Source organism: Mesoplodon bidens (genome assembly GCF_964165515.1).
Source record: "Mesoplodon bidens genome assembly, contig: HAP1_SCAFFOLD_146, whole genome shotgun sequence".
Taxonomy (NCBI): Eukaryota; Metazoa; Chordata; class Mammalia; order Artiodactyla; family Ziphiidae; genus Mesoplodon; species Mesoplodon bidens.
In genome coordinates, this window is record NW_027672719.1 from 517,811 (window position 1) to 536,909 (window position 19,099).

The 19,099-nt window shown below is 57.8% G+C and overlaps 1 long non-coding RNA gene across 1 annotated transcript; it reads right to left on the bottom strand.

The window, feature by feature from the left end:
- Positions 1–1,511: 1,511 nt before the first annotated feature.
- LOC308609786 lies at positions 1,512–18,527 on the bottom strand. The gene is made up of 4 exons (XR_014014345.1): positions 18,299–18,527; positions 2,499–2,630; positions 1,913–2,013; positions 1,512–1,639 (listed from the first exon to the last, which is right to left on the bottom strand). It is a non-coding gene; the product is annotated as an uncharacterized lncRNA (long non-coding RNA).
- Positions 18,528–19,099: the final 572 nt, after the last annotated feature.

Sequence of the window (19,099 nt, forward strand, 5' to 3'; positions counted from 1 at the left end):
GGTTTGGCCTGGGAGCTGCAGAGGGAGGGGGCTGAGTAATTCAATGACGCCTGCTCGCTGGGGACCAGCAATCAGGAGCGAGTGCAGAAATCGGAGCAGCCCAGGCTGCCGGGCTGGGGCTGGGGCTGGGGCTGCAAGATTCCGGCCCACGGGGAGCAAGCAGAAGCCACCCGTTTTCCGTCTAGCGGGAGGAGGGGGGAGGCTGCTGAGGCACAGGGGAGAGCCCCGCCCCCTCCTTAACTTCCCGGCCCACCAGCCCCACCCACACCACATTCTAGTTTGCTGCATGAGTGAAGGGTCAGGACAAGCTGCATTTTATTCACAGGATTATCACGGTGCGTGATTTATCCTCGTGCAGGATTTTAATTGCTCTTTGGAGGTTGAGCCGTTTCTTTTGACTGCGCTTCAGCTCCATATCCTGCTGTTAAATGCTGGGTTAATAAGTAGGGGAGCCTTTAATGCCTGGGACCGATGGCCCTAGGCAATTCCCCTGCTCAGACTCCCTTGTCCGGGGCAGGGTGGCGGGGGAGGGCCCCCCCCCAGCCACGGCCTCTTTACACAGGACCCAAACCTGAGTGTGAAATCACTGGTGTGCAGCTCATGGGGGCAACTTTTCTTTCTCCTCCCTCACACACCCACCCACACAGCTCCCGAAAGCCCAAATGTTCCCCAAGTCGACACATTTCCTTTGTTAGCAGGAAAAAATACGCAAATGCTTGCTTTTACACTTTAGCACACGGAGCTGACTGCCAGGTCTGTTGGGTGGGAGCCACCAAGGACTGGGGACTCTTTTTCCGAGAGTGACTAGGGGTGGGGTCGGGGAGCACCTGGGAGACCTGAATCCCAAAGCCAGCCAGGCTATCCCTCTGCATTTCTTTGTCCTAACACAGGCTTTTGTCCACCAGCATCCCCCATCGGCCCCTATACAGAAGAGAACACCATCTGTTCATCAAGAGCCCCACGCCGCAGACACACGGCGCGTAGTTAGAGCTCAACGATGAAGCTGGAGGAGAGGCAGGGATCTCCCAGTTGTGTCCGGCCTGGTGGGATTCTAGAGAAGCTATTTCTTTAGGAAGCGTCCCTTTCTTTAGACAGACTGGGGCATTTCCAGTGGCTGGCCACAGTGCCCCGAAAAGGTGGACTCAGATGGACTTGGGCATCAAGGAAGGTTCTGTGGGGGGCTCACGGGCTGTTCTTCCATGTTTCGAACATACAAATCAAGTTGGGGGCAGGCCACCACTAGTGCAGGGCCGACCAGAAGGCACGTTCAACAAAGTGTCCCCTCCCTAACCCCTGCAGCCCCTTCTACAAAAGGAAGACCAAAAGGAAGATGTCCAGGGAAGCCTCATCTAAAAGGTGGAGGAGCAACATTCCTCGGTGCAAGTGTCCTGGCCGTGGCTGCAGCGGGAGGACCACACCATGCCACCCCCTGGCTGGGTGTCATGATGAAATTTGGACATTATACCAGAAGCCAAAGGGTCACTCCATCAAACCCTTAAGAAAAGGATGAGGGACGAAGCGTGTGTGCCCTCGAAGCCCCAATCTTCTTCTGGTGCTCCAGTCTTCAAAACTTACACAAGCTGCCTCTTACATGTCTCCTTCAGTTGTCACCTTGGGACAAGGACCTCTGAGCACCTGACTGAGGAAACAGAAAGGCCCCTGCCACAATCATCCTACTGAACCCTCTCCCCTCCCCTCAAAAAGGGCCAGCAGCCCCCTTCCCTTGAAAGGGCTTTTCTTTAGAAAGGGCGGCCTGGACTTAGCATGAGAGGGGAATGCACTTTAGAGACACCTGGGACCATGGGGTGCTTTCAAAGCCTCTCCCCGCCCTTCCAGGTCTTGACTGGTGGGGTTTTCAATATTAACACCGCACAGATAAATAACACCCAGTGGCAGGATGAAGTGTTCTTACGTGCACAGGGTCAGATGGAGGGTTGAGGCCCCGAGCGTGGTCCGTTGAGGCCCCGAGCGTGGTCCGGTGTCACGGGAGTGGAGGCGGGGCGGGGCAGGGGGCTGGCCGTGAAGAAACAAGAGGAGGAGGGGCAAGGCTCAGTACTGGATCCTGCTGACTACACCCACACCCACACACCCACACCCACACACACACACTTATAAACTTTAGCTGCCCCATGAACTTTTTGTGAACTGTTTAAAAGTGGAGGTCTGTTGAACAAACAGCGGCGCCACTGCCAGCCATAATTTCATTGCAACGAGCTAAAGACTTTTAACTCTCTTCCGGTTCCGGGCCAAAGATGGACCTGAGTGGAAAGGGCCAAGGAGCCGGGGGCCCTGCCTGGCGTGAGGCCCTTCTCCAGAGTGACAGCCCAAATCCTGGGCAGGAACACCCTCATCCTGGGCAAAGGCCATACTGCGTACACCCCACCATCACTGAAGAACGGGCCCACCCCCCATCTCTCTGGGATGTAGAACTAAACTAACTAAGGGGATCGTGGGCGCAAGGGACACAGAGATAGGGTCAGAGACACCGCCACGCTCACCCCATTCCTCTTCTAGAAGCGGCTATTGAAATAGTTGGGGGTCTTTCTTACTTTCTTCTTCTTCTTTTTTTTTTAACCTCCAAGGAAAAGTTCTTCAAAAGTGACTTCCCTGACCCTTGGCTGTGGGTCATGCTGCAGGGGGCAAATGACGTGATTTAGATGACAGACACAGCAGGCGCTTTGCTGCTGTATATAAGAGGCTCATCTGCCCTTATTTCTCAACGACCCCCCCCTTTTCTTCCACAGGTGGGTGATGCTTCTGGAAGTGCCAAGATGTGTGAAGCCAGTCATGAAAAGCACTTTACAAGCACCAACCTGTTTCCAGTGGGAGCTGCTAAGCTACACCCTGGCTCTGGGTTTTAACCCTTTTTTCCAGCAGTGGAGAGAAGGGGGCAAGGATGTGGGACAGGGATGAAGAGGGAAGGTGGCCAAGAGAAGGGGTCAGCCGGGGAGACGGAAGAGCGTCTGGTTTCTGAAGAACAGACCAGGAATTGTGGTGGCTGCCCGCTGAACACCCAGTTCTGGGAGAGACCCGGCTTGCAAAACGCAGACTTGCCGCGTGGTCTCCGGCTTTCGGTCTGGCCCTAGGGGCAAGCACAGGAGAGCTTGAGTCTCCCTCGACAGACTTGGGCAGTCATCTGGTCCGGGAGCCAAGAGTTATGATTAGCATCCGAGCTTGGCCTGGACGCTGGGGAGAAGAGCCTGATTGGCAGAAAGAGGTCAGAGGGACCAAGATTAGGAGCTGTCCCCCCAACCTCGGCATCCCTGAGCGAGGGCACTTTGGCCCTCTGTGGAAAGACACGAGGGGGCACACGGGTCCCCAGCTGCACCCACCACCGTTCTGCCGATTCCTGCCATGAAGACACCATTATGGAATGAGGAGAAGGAGAGAACATTTGTTTTGTTTTTTTTCTTTAAAGGCGACTTCCCTTGGCAGGCAACAAACAGGCTGCAAAGGAAGGAGCAGTGGCCGTGAGAGGCTGGCGTGAGCGCAGGGAGGAAGGCAGCACCAGGCCACTCCTGCCACCTCTCCTTTCTCTCCACCCCAGCTCCTCCTGGCACCGGGCCACTTTCCACTGCCTCCGCCCTTGAGGCGCTGATGGATTGGTTCAAGTCTGCACAGCACGCTTGTCAAGTGACAGCGACGGAATGGGAAGCAGTGCCACCAAACCATCCCAACTCCACTCCAATACGAACGGTGCCCCTTCCTAGGGCCTCACTCTCTAGGCACCCCATGCCGCATCAGGCATTTATCCAGTTAGTGACCAAGAAGACCTGGACGGGTTTTGGGGAGCTTCCGGCTCAGAAGGCCGGGCAGACGGCAGGGCTCCCAGCCAGCATGCCATGTGCCACGGTCCTCCGTAGGCTGGGGACCTCTTCGGGGAAGGGGTGTCTCTCGCTGCACCGGCATGGCTGGTTCTCTGTGGAGGACACGCGCGCGCGCGCGCAGTCACCACAGCCTCCCAGCTCCCACTCTCATCCACGGCGTGTCTCTGGGCAGGTGGCCGGACCTCTTCAACTCTGGCCCCCTCATCTGTAAATATTTGGCACCGTGTTTTCCAGAGGATTAAACTGCACTATGGACTCGAGTTCTGCCTGGCAATAGCTGGTGCAGGCCACATCTGACCCATTAAACAGCATCTGACTCCACTAAACATTCTACGTAACAAACCAACCCCAGAATGGCTACATAGTTTCCTTGCGGCAGAGGGAAGGCTGAGGCAGGGACACAGAGGGGGCCAGGGAGGGGTGACCTTCTGCAGAGTGTGTGGCTTTCATGGAAGCCCAAAGCTCATGGCGCGGGAGCCCTTCCTGGGACTGCTCCAAGCGCAGACTGAGTCACACACAGACACTTCTCTACTGGTGTCAAGGAAGGGAGGGAAGAAGAAGTTCCTATTTTAGCACTGGGGGCCGCGAGGAGGTGGGAGATGAGAAAAAGCGGTCCAGGGTGTGCAGCGTTGGGGCAAGTCCTCCTGGGATGTTTTCCCCAGTATGTGTAGCAGTGGGGAGAAGGGAACCCCAAGGATGCCCCCAGGTCGGGGCGAGGGTCGCAGGCGTCCTGGGGTGTGGCTGAAGGAGGTCGCCCGACGGGTCCTGCAGCCGGGCATGGGTGCTGGGGGGGAGTGAGGAGTGGAAGGAGTGATCCAGCCTGCCCAGGCGCTGTCTCTTGGCACACTCCAAGTCATGGCTGTCGCCGCCTCCAGAGGCGTCCCCACTCACGACCCAAGTTTTGCATTAGTAACAGAGCTGCGGAGCAGGAGTGCGGGTGTGACGGGGTGGGGGACGGGAAACTCACGCAGCTGGCCCTGACCTTTTGAGCAACCAGAACCTTCCCTGCCTCCTCCCAGGGCGCCAGGATAGCGCCGCGAGCCACTCGGGTCAGTCGGGAGTGAACTTGGCCCGCAGCGGCAGCGGCGCCCCCTCCCCCGCCTCAGCCCCGAGCACGGATCGGTCGGCAGCAAAGGGATTTTCTCTCCCACCACACACACCCGCGCTGCCGCAGGCTCCGCGCCCCTCCTACGCCAGGTCCCCGCGCGGGGCCGCCCCCCCACACGCACCCCCCGCCTGACCTTCCAGGACCCCCGGCTCTCTCGGCCAGCCCCCGACCCCAGCTCACCCCGCCCGCGCGCTCCTCTGGGCTCCCCCTTCCCAGGCGCCTGCCGCTGAATCTCTGACAAAAAGCAACTTTGGGTGGGCGCACGGAGAACCCAGGATGTGCGGCGGCGCGCCCCAGGGGAGTGGGCACTGACTGGAGACCGCTCCGGCCCATCGTCCTGCGCTCCCTTCGGCCAGTCTGGAGTGTTCTCTCCGTGGAAGCCTCCCCCACCTTCCCCGATTCAAAGATGCAAGCCAGGTGTAGCCAACTGTAAAAGGGGGCTCGGGGGCTTGGGGAGGGGGGCACCAGCAAGGATCGACCGGGAGAGCCGCCGCCAAACCGGGGCTGCCCGCCACACACCCCCTTTTCCCAAAAACAGAGCCGTGGCCCCCCGTCAGCTCTTGGACCAACCTCAGACACTTCCCCTTCCCCCCGCCAACCCCCCCTCCCGACGCCAGGCCTCGGCTTTTTGTTCCTTTCACTTTCTTTCACGGTTGTGCCACACACAACCACGCGTGTATGCAAGAGGGGGCCCCATTTGGAAGCTGGTGTCCCTCAACAGGAGGCAGCAGCCCAGGACAGGAAACCTCGGTTGAAAGCAATCAATCAACCTGACTCCTCTCCTCCCCGCCCACCCACCCTCCACACCCCCTCGGGTCTGGTCCCTACAGGCTGGGTTCCCACTTGGAGTCTACACAACCTGGAGGCAGATCCAGAATAAACGATCCATAGACCACGACTCTAGACGGGGTGTCACTGCACTGCAGCCTCCATCAGGGCTTTGTAGAAATAGTGAACTCACTGCAAACTCCTCCCCCCACAAGGAACAAGCTAGACCAGAAAGCTATTAACGACAGCTATCATTAGTACACACAGGAAGCACAAAGGAACTTTTTACGAATAAAAGATGCATACAATACAGGGTCCTGTGACCTGCACCCGGCTTCCCTGCTGATTGTGTGCAGCCTGGGAGTCCTGGGAAGGCTGGGGATGAGGGTCAGAGGAGGACAGGGGCTCCCACTTTCTTTACGAGGAACAATAGGAACCCCACGTCTGTTCATCTTGGAACCCGGAACACCCCAAACAAAGCTGTGGGAAAACTGCGGTAGACGTGGGGGCCCGTGAATTTTTCTAGCTGTTCAGAGCTTAATTACTCCTCCTTGACCCGTGGGACCAGACACGACACCACCAAGGTTAAAATGCCCCAAACAGCGCCCAGCAGATGTGAGCGAGCTGGCAGACGCGCCAATGAGACCTGCCTCGGAGCACGATAACAAGTGACTCATACGTTGCATATCGTTGAAAGAAAATTATTTTTCTCTAATTTGCATTTGCTTCGGGGGAAAAAAAAGCCAACCAGAGTCCCTCTTCACAAGCACGAGTCTAATCCTGGAAATGCAGCCCGGCTGCTTTAAGAGAGCTGGAAGGAGGGAAAGACTGCCAGCGCTTTGGCGTTGCAGGCTTGTTTATCTTTCCGCCTTTCCTCCAAGGCGAAACTCGTTTTTGCAAGCAACATTCCTACAGAAAATGGCACACGTCCTAAAAAGAGACCAATTTATAGAACTGGCACCGAAGTTCATGTATCATTCCAGAAGCATCTCCCAGCTCCCCACTAGGGAACCCAACTAGATGTAGAAGTCCACATTATAACTCAGAGAGTAGATGTGGGGGCAGGGGGGAGCGGAGGTGGACCCGTAATTTGCAGATATCCTGCAAGCTGTACACTCAGGGGCCGAAATCACACAGAAGGGCAGGATATAGAATTAAGTCAGCTCTAAATGATCCTCCAAAGCCCGGGGGCCAGGGTTGCGGAAGCCTTCAACCTTGAGGTTGGGGGGAGTGGTGCTTACCCCCAGCTTGCCCCAGGACAGCCCAGGGGCAGGCCCATCTTCTGGACCATCCTGAGGACCATCCTGAGCCTGCCAGCTTGGACCGGCCCAGCGGGGTATTGCTGCCACCCACCAACTGTTCTCCCTCCCACCCTGGCGCCTCCCCGCAGTGCCTGGCAGAGGACCAGGAACTCAGAGAAGGCCGGGCTGTGGGCATCTCGTTGATTAAGTCACAGAGTGGGTGGCGCTGTGGGCAGACCTCAAGACAGCACCGCTGGTCCTGCAGCTGAAAGGCAAGTGCGCTCTTAAAAACCGGGAAGGCAAAGGGAGGCGGGTGATCAAAAGCCGACTTGCACCCCTCCCCACCCCCATTCACCCCCCTTCGGGTCCTGAACCTACACACTTGTGTTTCCAATCCAGGAAACGGGGCCGAGGGCATAGAACACAGCGGCCGCCTGTCTCTTGAACTTGTCTGAATAACAGGGCCATTTCAGAGGAAGAACAACGGCCTTCAGAGCCTCTGCAATTTCCAGAAAGCCTTCAGTTAATACATTCTTTCCAACAGGCTTGCTTTAGGGTGGAAAGTTACTTTCCCAAATCTTAACAACCCGGTCACAAGCCACTGAGGCCCCAGGTCAACAGATCCCGGCCAAACCCCTCCAGACAGTTGACACTCATGACCCCGCAGGCCTTCTCCTGCCACCTCTGCCTAACAAGTTCCCTAATCCACAACACACCAACCAGCGCGCACGTCCACCACGATCCCAGGAGCCAGAAAGATGCGTGTCGCGGGGTGCGGGTGCCGCCGCCGGAGGGCTCTCTCGCAGCGCATCCGAGGGCTCCCGGGCCAGCAAGGGGCGGCCACCTCTGCAGCTCTCCGTGGGCCTGCACAGTGCACGCATTGTGTGAGCGCCGAGGAGGCACAGCGCTGCTCCTGCACCAACAGCTGTCACATTATTTGCACTCGCTGTAAACAGCCTTCACATTCCCCCCTTACCACACAGTTAAAGCCAGACTAACAATCCAGTTAGAGATCAAACCAACAGCAGCATTGTGTCTGCCTTCGCACCAAGCCCAGCAGCTGGCAGGTTTCTCCAGAACAAGAGACCCCCCCTCCCCCCACCCTTCCAGGCTCCAGCCAAGGCTAGCCTAGACAGCAATGCGTGTGTCGCTGCTGATTGTTAAAGCAAGAGAACACAGCCATTTCGCGCAGAGTTCTGTGGGGTTCATCAGCTCTCTCCCAGAGTTTCTTCCTCTCAGGCCCCCTCCCCCATTTCCTCAGCTGGGAATAAAGGTTGTTCAGACTCCCAGGGTCGGTTTCTCTGCTCAGCAAAGCGTGGGTCGGCCTGCCCCGGCCAAGCCTGGGGTCCTGCAGCCCTCTCTACCGTGGTCCCAGAGGCTAGGCAGCTTGGCACTTTCTGCAGCCCAAAGCCTCGTGTTTCGGAAAACCGTCCAACTCCCTGAATCCTTCCTGGTCGCCCCACTGATCAAAATGTCTCCTTTTATGATTTTTGGTTAAGTCGAACATTTCCATCATCGTCATTATTAGCGCAAATTACACGCCTAATCGGTCCTTAAATAGATTTTAACTAAATAATCATACAAGGCTCATTTTATGACTTAAGAAAGGCATTCGTTTTCCTTATAAACTTTCCACCAGGATATAGAATAATGATAGCAGACAAATACTTATTCTTTGAAAAGCACCAATAACTGATGGGCAGAGTATTGGGAAAGCAGACCCTGCTTCACACCTTCTGGAATCCAAGTGGAGACTAGACAGACCACATCTGCACAACTTTCCTCCGGAGAAGGGAGAGGGGATTTCTTCCTCCAAAGCATTACTTTTGTCTTCTCTTTGGGGCCAGGAGAAAGGAACCCCAAATGTTCCTTTTCCTTGCCCATCTGAAGAGATGTCTCCAGCTTAGAAGTCTCTTCTAGAGACCACTCCTCGCCACCCCCATCTGTTTTCCACCCCTCAGTCTGCTGAGAGCTGTGGTGGAAAGCAGGCAGGCTGTGCTTGTTAAATGCTCTGTAAAATGCTGTTAATAAAATAATAAATACAAAGGATGGAGGCTGCTGGTTCCATGGGTGTTTTGACTGGAAATGCCTTGGCACTTGTCATGTGTTTACGGGAGGGCAGACAACTCTAGGAATTACATAGTTTGGACATCTCTGTACTTCATTTATTCTTTCCTAATTGACGTAGGCCTAGAGCTATGTCAAGTTTGCATTTGTACAGAACTGTTAAATGCCTAAGAGTTTCTCCAATTAAACCAAGTTTTAAATCAGACCCAAGGCTGGAACGTACTCTCGGCCTCGCCCCACTCCACCCCTCTGCCTCTGTGGCTGGAGAAAACAAACAGACCCTCAACAAGATCCCCTGTCCTTGCTCTCCCCACCTTCACCACCCCCACCCGCGGGGGGGCACCTAGGGCAAAGGTTAAGGTGTCTTTCAGATTACAGGCAAGGCCCTGGCTACACACACTGGAAAGCACTGCAGTTGGGCGCATCCTGGGCATACTCGAACCTCTAAAATAGTGAGCTAAGATCGGGGGAAAACTGCTGGCCTGGTAAAACCCACTGTTCACAAAACAATGTCAGCAAAGACTGGAAGGCATTCTTTAGAGAGGTACCAGGGACTCATGCCTACTGAAGCTCTTTCAGCACAAAGGCTTTTAGGGGAAGAAGGGAAAAGGGGGGTGGGGGGGAGGAGAGAAAGGGAGGGCTCCTGTTTCAGAGCAGGCATCCCCAGAGAGTCAAGAACCAAGTGTAGCTTCAATCAAATGCTGACTTCCCCTCTGGGAGTCTAGTAGGAAACCTGATCACAGTAGCTTACTACCGGCCTGGATCCATACAGGTCTGGTTTTCTTCTCATGCTAGTAAAGTTTTTAAAATACATATCCATAGAAAAGAAGCAATCCCTGACAGACTTTTATTGAAAACCACACTGAGACCTCATAACATCCGGACTTAATCCCTATCAGACAAACCACAGCACCTCTGGCCTCTGCAGCGGGCCAGACCCTTTCACCTCTTCCCACCAGGTCTCTCCCCTCCAGCCGCCGCTGTTCCCTCCCCCCGAAAGAATGACGGGAGGACTTGCCAAAGAGCACCTAGATACCGGTTCTGGAATCAATTCCTAACCATATAAATGATCCCACTTAGGGGGAGAAAAAAAAATCCCAGCCTTTTCATATGGATTCCTTTAAAGCCCAGAATGCAAAGAACTGTAACAAAGGGAAAGAAGGAGGAACCCACGGAGGCAGACCTGGAGGAATAGCCTCAGGAATACCCTTGGAGGGGAGCTTAACCTGCAGGTTGGTCCCCAGACACTGGCCTACGCAGGTCTTGCGGGGGGAGGGCGGCGGGCATCTCAGGGGCAGCAGGGAACGGAGAAGCAACCTATAGGAATCTGACCAGTCATTCAAAGCAATTACTAATCCTCCGGGCCTACTATGTGCCAAGTATTCTTTGATCCTAAAGGTGGAAAATTATACCCAGTCTGACAAATAAGAAACTTACTGAGGCTCAGAGGCCATAAATAACCTGTCCCCAAGGTCACACAGCTAGTAAAAATGGGCCACGGTCAAACTCAGTCCTGGAGTTGCGGAGAGGAGCCAATTATCGGTCAAATTGTGCCATCCCGAATCCCCAAGAAGTTCGGAAGGCTTCCTTAGCCCTTGTACTCCAATACAGAGTAAAAGGATAGCACTTAACACCTATGAAATTCGGTCCACAAGGAGCCCGCATCCTAGTTTCTCCTACACCCAGAAATCTCTTGGTCCATGTGAAGTCTTTCGAAATTTCTGCCAACATCCTACCCATCTCCCTACACTGGAACACCCTGCTGTGAGGCCAGGGATTCCCAACAAGGCTCCACTTTCCCCTCCTCCAGGAGCCCAGAACAGGCAGTGGGAGGTGGGTGCTACTCTTAGGTCTCTGGAAAAAGTGCTGACACCTGGAACTACAAGAAGGCTTGCCACACTAGTTTTGCCACATAAAGCAATCAATCAAATTATCTAGACAGAGCAAAAGCCCTTTGGAAAGACTGCCTACATCTACCTTTCCTAGGACTTTAATGAAAAACCCAGGGACCAAAGTGGGCTGGGGAGGCAACTGAGGGGGAAGCGGCTTGCAAGATGCTGGACCCTCCTGGACTCCTGGGGGTCCCCACAAAAAGCCAAGTCCCGAGACAAGCCGGAGGTTGGGGTTCTCTCTCCTCTCCAGAACTTCTCATCCCAGCAGCGCAGGGTCAGCGCTCAACATCCCCTCCCCACCCCATCTTCAATTTCCTGGTCTGCCCCGGGCTTTCAGAAGCTCCGGGAACCATCCACACCCGATGCCACAGACGCCACAGGCTCCACGACCCAGGGCCGTCTCCAGCTCAGCTCGGTGGGAAGGGGAACGGGCAGGAGCGCCGGACACTCAGCCGCCCCTGCGGCTTCCCGGCCCCGGGCGGGTGGCTCCTCCAGTGGCCGAGGCTCCGGATGCGTGAAATGGCTCCAGGAGCGCCTGGGGCAAGCCAGGGCCTCCGCAGCGGGAGGGACCGAGGCGATGGCGGAGCCGGGTCCTCACCCCTCTAGTCAGCCAAACACGCCCCGGCGGCCCGGCAGCCCCTGGCTTGCAGCCAGTGGCTTTCTCTCTTTTTTAAACTTTCCGGCCTTGGCGATCACCGCCGATTGGGACAGGATTTCCAGCCCCCGCCTTCCCTCCTCCACACCCTCCGTGCAGGCCCTTCCAACCTCCAGGGAGGTGATCCCCCCACCCCCGGCACCGTGAGTCCCTGGCCCCGGCAGACCCTCCCCCGCCCCCGCCACTTGGGCCACCTGGAACGAGCCGCTTCCCAAAGCGATCGGCGTCCGGCCGAGTCTGGGGCTGCTGCTGCTGCGTCCGGGGAGGAACTCCCGCAGCCTCCAAACGTCTAGGTCTGCCCGCAGCGGCATGCAGAACCGCCCCCTACTCGCGGGGGGGGGGGGAGGGGGGCGGGGAAAGTTTAAGGCCTGTCTTTAAAAAAAAATGTAACTCTTCAGATGCAAGAATTTGGGTGCCCTTGGCACGGTTATAAGCGCTCGGGTAGAACAACAGAAATGGGGGGTGCCGGAAATGGTGCAGGAAGACCCCTATAACCCTATAAACCTCTCCTCCCCCCTCGCAGTTACTATTAGCATTAAAAGATCCCAGTGCCTTCAATGCAATAGTGCCTGTTTATAACTTTTCCCTGCTGGGTGCCCATACCCTAAACAAGCCCGCTCCTCACGTTTTGAAATCACCAGGGCAAAGATCGCTCCCAAATCTGTGACCTCCCGGAGCTCTTGGGCCTCTCACCTGCTCTGCCCCTGGCACCCTGACTTCACTCACCCTCTTCCCCCCAGTAGTTCCTCTGGTTTGCACCTAGACAATAAATTTAGTTTCATTTAGCTTCCGGTCTTTAACTTTAGCAGGTCTCCTTTTTGCATGCAAATCAATATGGCAATGACCATCTAAAAGCTCGCCCGGCCCCGGGTCAATGTAAATTGATCATTGTCCGCCTTCCACAAAATAACACCGGGAGTCTGTGATGCATAACGAGATTATACTGGAAACTGTCTTTTAGATCAAATTCTATTTAATGCTGTCAGGATCTTCTCCTAGCGGACTTCCCCGCTAGTCTAATCACGGGGCGCCGGAGCCCATGGGTGCTGAGGGGCGATGGCTGGCCGGGGAGACATGGTTCTAAGAAATAACAAAGTGCGGGGACGCCCCCACCCAATTCCAACACCCTCGAATAGGGGCCGGCGGAAATGAGCCTGCGCTGGGAAAGGGGGCCTGCTACAGAAACGTTGCGGGGGGGGGGGGAAGCTCATTGGTTAATTCCCATCCAACAGAAAGTCAGCTATCCCTTCCGGAGGAACACATGGCGGGCAACCAGCGAAAGCCGACGGGCCGGGCTGGAGGTTGGGAGACGTCCCCGGCCAAGTGCTCGGGGCACAGGCGGCTTGGCTGCCACGGGGGTGGCCTGAGAAGACCTTCCACTCCTGCCCCGGCTGCTTCTCAAGCCAGCGCCACCATCCAGGCCCCGGCAGCGCAGCCAGCCTTGCAAACAGACGGAATCCTGCCAGCCGTTCACTCGGGCGAGGCAGCCCGGTCGGGATAGGCCTCCCCTCCCCTGCCTGGGCGAGGCCCCTCCAGGCCCAAACCGTGTGAGCCGAGGGCTGGAGGCCTCCAGCCAGGAGAAGGTCCTCCCGCCCCTGCGCGGCCCCCAGGGTACGGGTGTGACCCTGGAGCTTAACAGAGGGCCTTCAGAGCTCCTTTCGGCCTCGGGCTGGCGGGGGAGCGGTGGGGCTGGCGGGGGAGCGGTGGGGCCAGCGGGGAGAGGGGCGGTACGGCGGCCCAAGTGGACCCGTGAGGCCCCACGCCCCGCCGGGCTGGGTCTGCCGGGCCCGCCGCCCTCGAGGAAACCACCGAGGTGGCATTGCCGGGGCCGCTGGGCACTCCCGAGGACCGTCCTGGGGTTCGGGCGGCTCGGAGGCCGGCGAGCCTCCTGCCCAGCCCCGGCTGTCGTGCCCAACCCAGCGCGGGCTCCACCCGAGTGCTGTCTTCCCAATAAAAGCTGGAATTCCCGGCTGGGCTCAGACAAAGAAGGACCGCGGCAAACCGACGCCACGCGCAAACCAAACCCAAGCCGAGTTTACGCGCGCGTCTGGGGTCACAGAGGCGCCTGCTAATCCTCTCTACGCTGGCCGTCCCCGCACGGTCTCCTCAAGGGGGAAAAAAAAAAGGGAAAGTAAGCATACCTCCCCTTGATTCCGCCCAGAGGCCGAGCTTCGTACTTCTTTCGGTTCAGTCTCTCTCAGTTCACTAGGCCCTGCGCCACCTTAGCAAACAGGGCTTAGAGGAGCGCAACATCCCTTGCTTCCGACCCAGAATGCAAAGCTACTCCTTTTTCCTCCACCATCCATCCTCTCAGGGTCCAGAACTCAAAAATCTTTCAGAAATCCTCCTACCTGCTCAAGACATACTCTCTTCCCCACTCCAGATGGGAAGAAACTATAACCAGAAGCAATCTTAGTAACCAAGGGCCATCCACCCTTAGCTAGGCACCGTCGCCCTCAGTTTCCCTCTAGCCGAAGACACAGTATTTCCCAGTGAATGAGTGTGCGAATGTGGTTGTGTGGCCCACACTTCCGTGCCCTGCTCTGTCTCACCGGGCAGGAAAATCTTCATCAGGCACTGAGGAGTTTTTGTCGTTCAGCCTGTGTATCTAAGCATGGATGTATGCATGTGAATGCTTTTTGTGTTTCCAGGTGACCCTCTTCACACCTTTAAATGGGCTTTTGTCTCTCGAACGAACTTACAGAAATTCTGCTCCAGTTGCCAGCTCAACAAAGTCTGGGATTTTCTCCTAGGATCTCGCTCTAGGTCTCAGTATTTGCATACCCATGTTTACATTCCTCGCGGCCAGTTCTTTCTCTCTTCTCTATCTCTTGTTCCATGTGGGCACCAGAGCCCAAGTGTCTTGATTTGTCTCAGCACATGTCATTCAGGCGCACATCTTAATCTGTGCATTCCTGTCTAACACGTACACCTCCCCACGACTTACATTCTTGCTTTGCCTATAATGGGGCTCGTTCCCAGACCAATATGGGTTTGCAGTTTAATGTAACTAGAGGATCCCCTAAGACTACAAACCCTAAAAGGAAGAGGAGGGGGAAGGAGAGAGGAATGTGACTAATGATTCATTTCTCTATAGGGTAACCCACCTACCTCAGGGGTCTACCTCAGGGAAAGAACGAGACCAATGCCTGCAGAGTTGTATTAAATTTTTAGACCCATTCAATGTTGACCCCATGGATGTGGATACAAATGATCGATCTTGTACACATCGCTGTCCAACTCCTGTTTGGAGGCTGCCTCCCTGCACATATCTTATTTGAACTCTCCACAAGTTCATGGTTAAAAGTGTTTTTATTTACATAGACAACTCAAGGACCCCTTTGCTCTCTCCGATGCATACCTGTACGCAGTGGACAGGCATTTCAGGCTTGGGTCTTTGGTAGGCAACACTCTCGGTCAGAGGCCCCACTGACTAAAGCTCTGAGCAGACCTTCACATACTGGGCCGCTGGGAACGGTAAGGTCTAACCTCTGCATCTCCCCAACTCACTTCCTTAAGTGAGGGTGCCCACTGTGTGTGTTCACACCTTCCCCATTGAGAAGTATCGGGTCAAATTAGATCACCTAGCAGCTGCGTTTGGTTCCTCGAAGAATCGAGCCCAATGTACCAGGATGTGAGATTGCATACACAGAAGAGAAAGGAAAACCCTAAGCCCAGACTCCCGCCTCCTCTCCCCAGGGGGCTACTTTGCCTCCAGGAATTTCTACTACACTCCCCACCCCCACTCTCCCTATCGTCTTTAAAGGGTTAAGAGAAACCCTCGCAGCCTTGCCTCCACCCTGGTCGCTGGGCCCAAAGGCTCGCTCGCTCACGGGAGTCTGCCGCCGCCTCCGCGGCCCGCCCCCAGACAGACAGAACGCTGGAGCGTGACCGCGCCTGCAGGGTCGGGGTGGGACTCTACGGGCTCGGGCTGCCCCGAGCGCACAGCGGGTCCGCCCCGGCCCCGGCCCACAGCGCTCCCGCCAGCCCGGCTGCCGGGGCACAGTCACAGCTCTGCGCGCTGGGCAGTCCGATTTTTATCTTGTCTAATCCCAAACTGGGCGGGGAGCACAGGCGTCGTGCTTAGAGAACAAGAGATAGGCAAGGGAGGCGGGGAGGAGCAGCCAGGCAGCGACGCGAGCGGGAGCGAGTTAAAGACACAGTCGAGGCGACCGAGAGCAGGAAGAAAGAGCGGGCTGCGCGGGCCTCGAGGCGCCGCACGCAACGCGCCGCCCGGCCAAGTTACACTCACCTCCCGGTCGCCCCTCGCCGCCCATCCCTCCCCACTTCCCAGAGGCGCTCTCCGCAGCCCGGGCCGCGGGGTCCCGGCCTGTGTGGGAGGCACAGGCCCGGCCGGCCCTGCAAAGGGCTGGAGAGAATCGCTAATAAGCTGTGCGGCCCATTGATCCGGAGAACACTTCCTAATTAACTCTCAGTCACCTACTGGTGACAGTGCCTCAAAGCACAGCGCTGGGGCCGTCCGAGCCCCAACCCCGACCTGCCCGCGGAGCGCCTGGCGCCCGAGCCCCGCGCCCCCCCCCACTACCCCAGGCAATCCCGGTGAGTGACGGCGTAAACCCGCACACTAAAGGCCAGCCTCGGATTAAACCTGGACGGCATATTAATCACCGCCATCTCCCCGCTTCCTCCTCGCGGTGAAATCATGCCCATAATAAACACGGGAACCGACACTGCAAAGCCCAGACCAGATAACGGGTCGGGGGTGGAGTGGGAAGGGTCGAGAAGCAAATGTGTTTTCCAAGTGTCCACGTACAGGAGTCTCAGAGGCCGACAATTAAAATGCCTTCCACACAAGCAATTCTGTTGGCCAAACCGAATCCAACACCTCCTAAGGATTAATTTCGGCCCGCGGTGTCCGTTTCCAGTGCCACAGCAAGTGTCACATGGCTACAAATACCCAAGTCTGTCTGCGTTCACCACCCACCACCTTCTGGGGTGGGCCATTTCCTCCTCGTTTTTATTCCTAAGTCATTTTACGGATTTTTCTCCAGAGACTACCCCTAGAAGCAAATACCACTACCCCTCCTCTGGCCTTCTCTCAAAAAAAGAAAAAAACAAACAAACAAAAAAGCAGCTAAAACCCTGAGCTGTCTACTCTAGACACAAGAGGCTGTACGAATACCTATTTGAAGCGCGCTGGTTTCTTTTTTTAAGGTTTGTTTTTAAATACACATAACCCTCCCCCCTCCTTCGCTCTTCCATCCCCGCAACCCCCCAACCCTTTAGACGCCGGCGGCGCGCGCCCTCGCGCGCGGGCACTCACAGCCTCTAGCTGGAGATCGCGGACTTCTGGAAAAGATTCATTAACTGCAAATTAAGCCTCGCCCCGGCTTCGGCCTACACGAGGCCAGGCTCAGCCGTCTCAGGGACCCGGGGACGTGCCCACTCGAGAGTGCAGGCGGCGCGAAGCCCGCCGGGACCACGCGTGCCTCGAGCCGCCCTACTCCGCACACGGCGCCCCGGGGCTTGCTTGGTAAACAGCAGGAGCACGTCGCCGCCGCCCCGAGCCCCCTAGTTGGCGGAGGCTCTGCAGCGCAGCCGCCCGCCTGCTCCGAGCGCGGGCCCCAAGGCGCAGCGGCGCCTCGCCCTCCCCGCCTCGGCCGAGGATCGCGCCCGGGTGCGCAAGTTCCTCTTCGCCCTCAGCCTCTGCGCCGCACGCCCTCCGAGTGGGACCAACTTCCTCCGGCCGCAGACTCGCACACGCCCTACAGGGCTTTCCACCAGACTCCACGCTACCCAGAGGAGGACCCAGGTCTCGCCCCCCCGCCCGCCGCCGCCCCGCCCCCGCACGATCTATCCCCACCCCTGGGGTCTCACAACTTAAAACCAACCCCACGACGTCGCGGGGAAGGTGGGGGTGGACCAGGGTGGCAGATTACAATTTTAAAAGAACATTTACAAAACAAAGCGTCTGACCTGACTGGCTGGCTGGCGGGCGGGCAGAGTCGGAACCCCTCACTCTGCTCCATTTCCTAGTATTTTTTTTTTTTAATCCACGTGATTCACGCTTTGGAGCAAGCCAAAGAAAGCCAAAACAACAAAAAACCGGGACTCCCCTCACGAGTCGCGCGGCAGCGGCGGCCAGGTCGAGCTCGGCTCGGGGCGCCCGCCACACACACCCTCGCGCACGCACACGCCGTCGTTCCACGAGCAAGAACGAGCTGCCCCCGGAGAGGCGAGACGAGGCAGCGGCGGCTGGGGGTTTTTACAGTTCTTTCCCGAGTCGAAAAAGAAAGCAGACGGGAACCCGCCGCCCTCCCTTTCCTGCTAGCGAGCTAACGACGAGCCGAGCTTCCCAACTTCCAGCCCAGCTCACCCCCCCGCCCCCCACGCCCGACTCGCGGCACTCAGCGACGACCGCGCTCCCGCGCACACAGGCACACACTGCCTGCAAACTTCCACTCCGCGAACTCCCTGCTCTCCTCCCAGCCCCCAGGGGGGCGGCAGTCCGCCCCCGCCGCGCCCCTCCCTCCCCGAAGCCCACGCCGGGCCGCTTAGGTTGGCTGCATTTTTAATAACTTACAGCTAGGAAATAAAAACGAAAGCGAGCAAAGCAGCCAAAGTGAAGCGCGAGGCACAAGCTTCGAGGGGTACGCGAGAGTCAGAAGAGCCACCCGCCGCTAGTCTGGGCCCCGAGGGAGGGGGCCGACTGCAGCCCGCCGCACGCACGGCCGCCAGCCCGCGCGGCCTCCGCGGGGAAAGGTGTTCCGGGCACTGACCTGAAATCCCCAGCCGGGGAGTAAGCAGGGAGCCTGCGATCCGGCGCTTTGAAGTTTTCCCCGGAGCAGAGTCGAGGCGGCGAGGAGGAGCGACAGGAGGTGGGGTGGGTGGGGAGAGGTGTGCGGGGTTGGAGGAAAGTGGGGTGGCGACGTTCGCGATGGGAGAAGGGGCCGGGCCGGGGAAGCGCGGCGAACAGCAAAGTTTGCCGTCCCCCGCTGCCCGCAACCCGCTCGCCTCTCTCGCTGTCTGCTGCGGTCGGCCCCGCCGAGGGGTGGGCTCCGGGCCGGGTGGGGGTGGGGGCGGGGGCGGGGCCGGGCGGGGCGGGCTCAAAGCTTCCGGGCAGGTGGCGACAGCCGCGCGCTCGGGCAGGAGCCCCAGCGCCATGTTGACGATTAGCCGCGAGCGCCAGCTCGGGCTGGGTGTGTGAACGTGTGTGTGTGAGTGTGTTGGCCAAGTCTTCCCTGCGCGGCGACAGCGCGGCTTGGGCTCCCCGCCCGGCAGCTTGCGGGCTCCCCCTCCGCCGCCGCTGCCGCCTCGCTCCCGCTCTCGGTCGCGGCCTGGGCTCCGGCGCGTCTTCCCCGCTGCCGCCGAGCTCGGTTCGCGTTCAGCAAGGAGCGTAGCTCCGCCTCACCTCGCCGCTGGGAGCCCAGGCTCCGTCTGACGCCGCGCGCCGCGATCCCAACGCGTGCCCCCTCCCTGGTTCCCTCCTCTTCCTCCTCCCCCTCCCTCCCAGCAGCCGCCTCCCCTCCCCCCGCAGGCGCAGCGCTCGGGCGACAGCCGCCTGCCCGACGCCTCCTCCA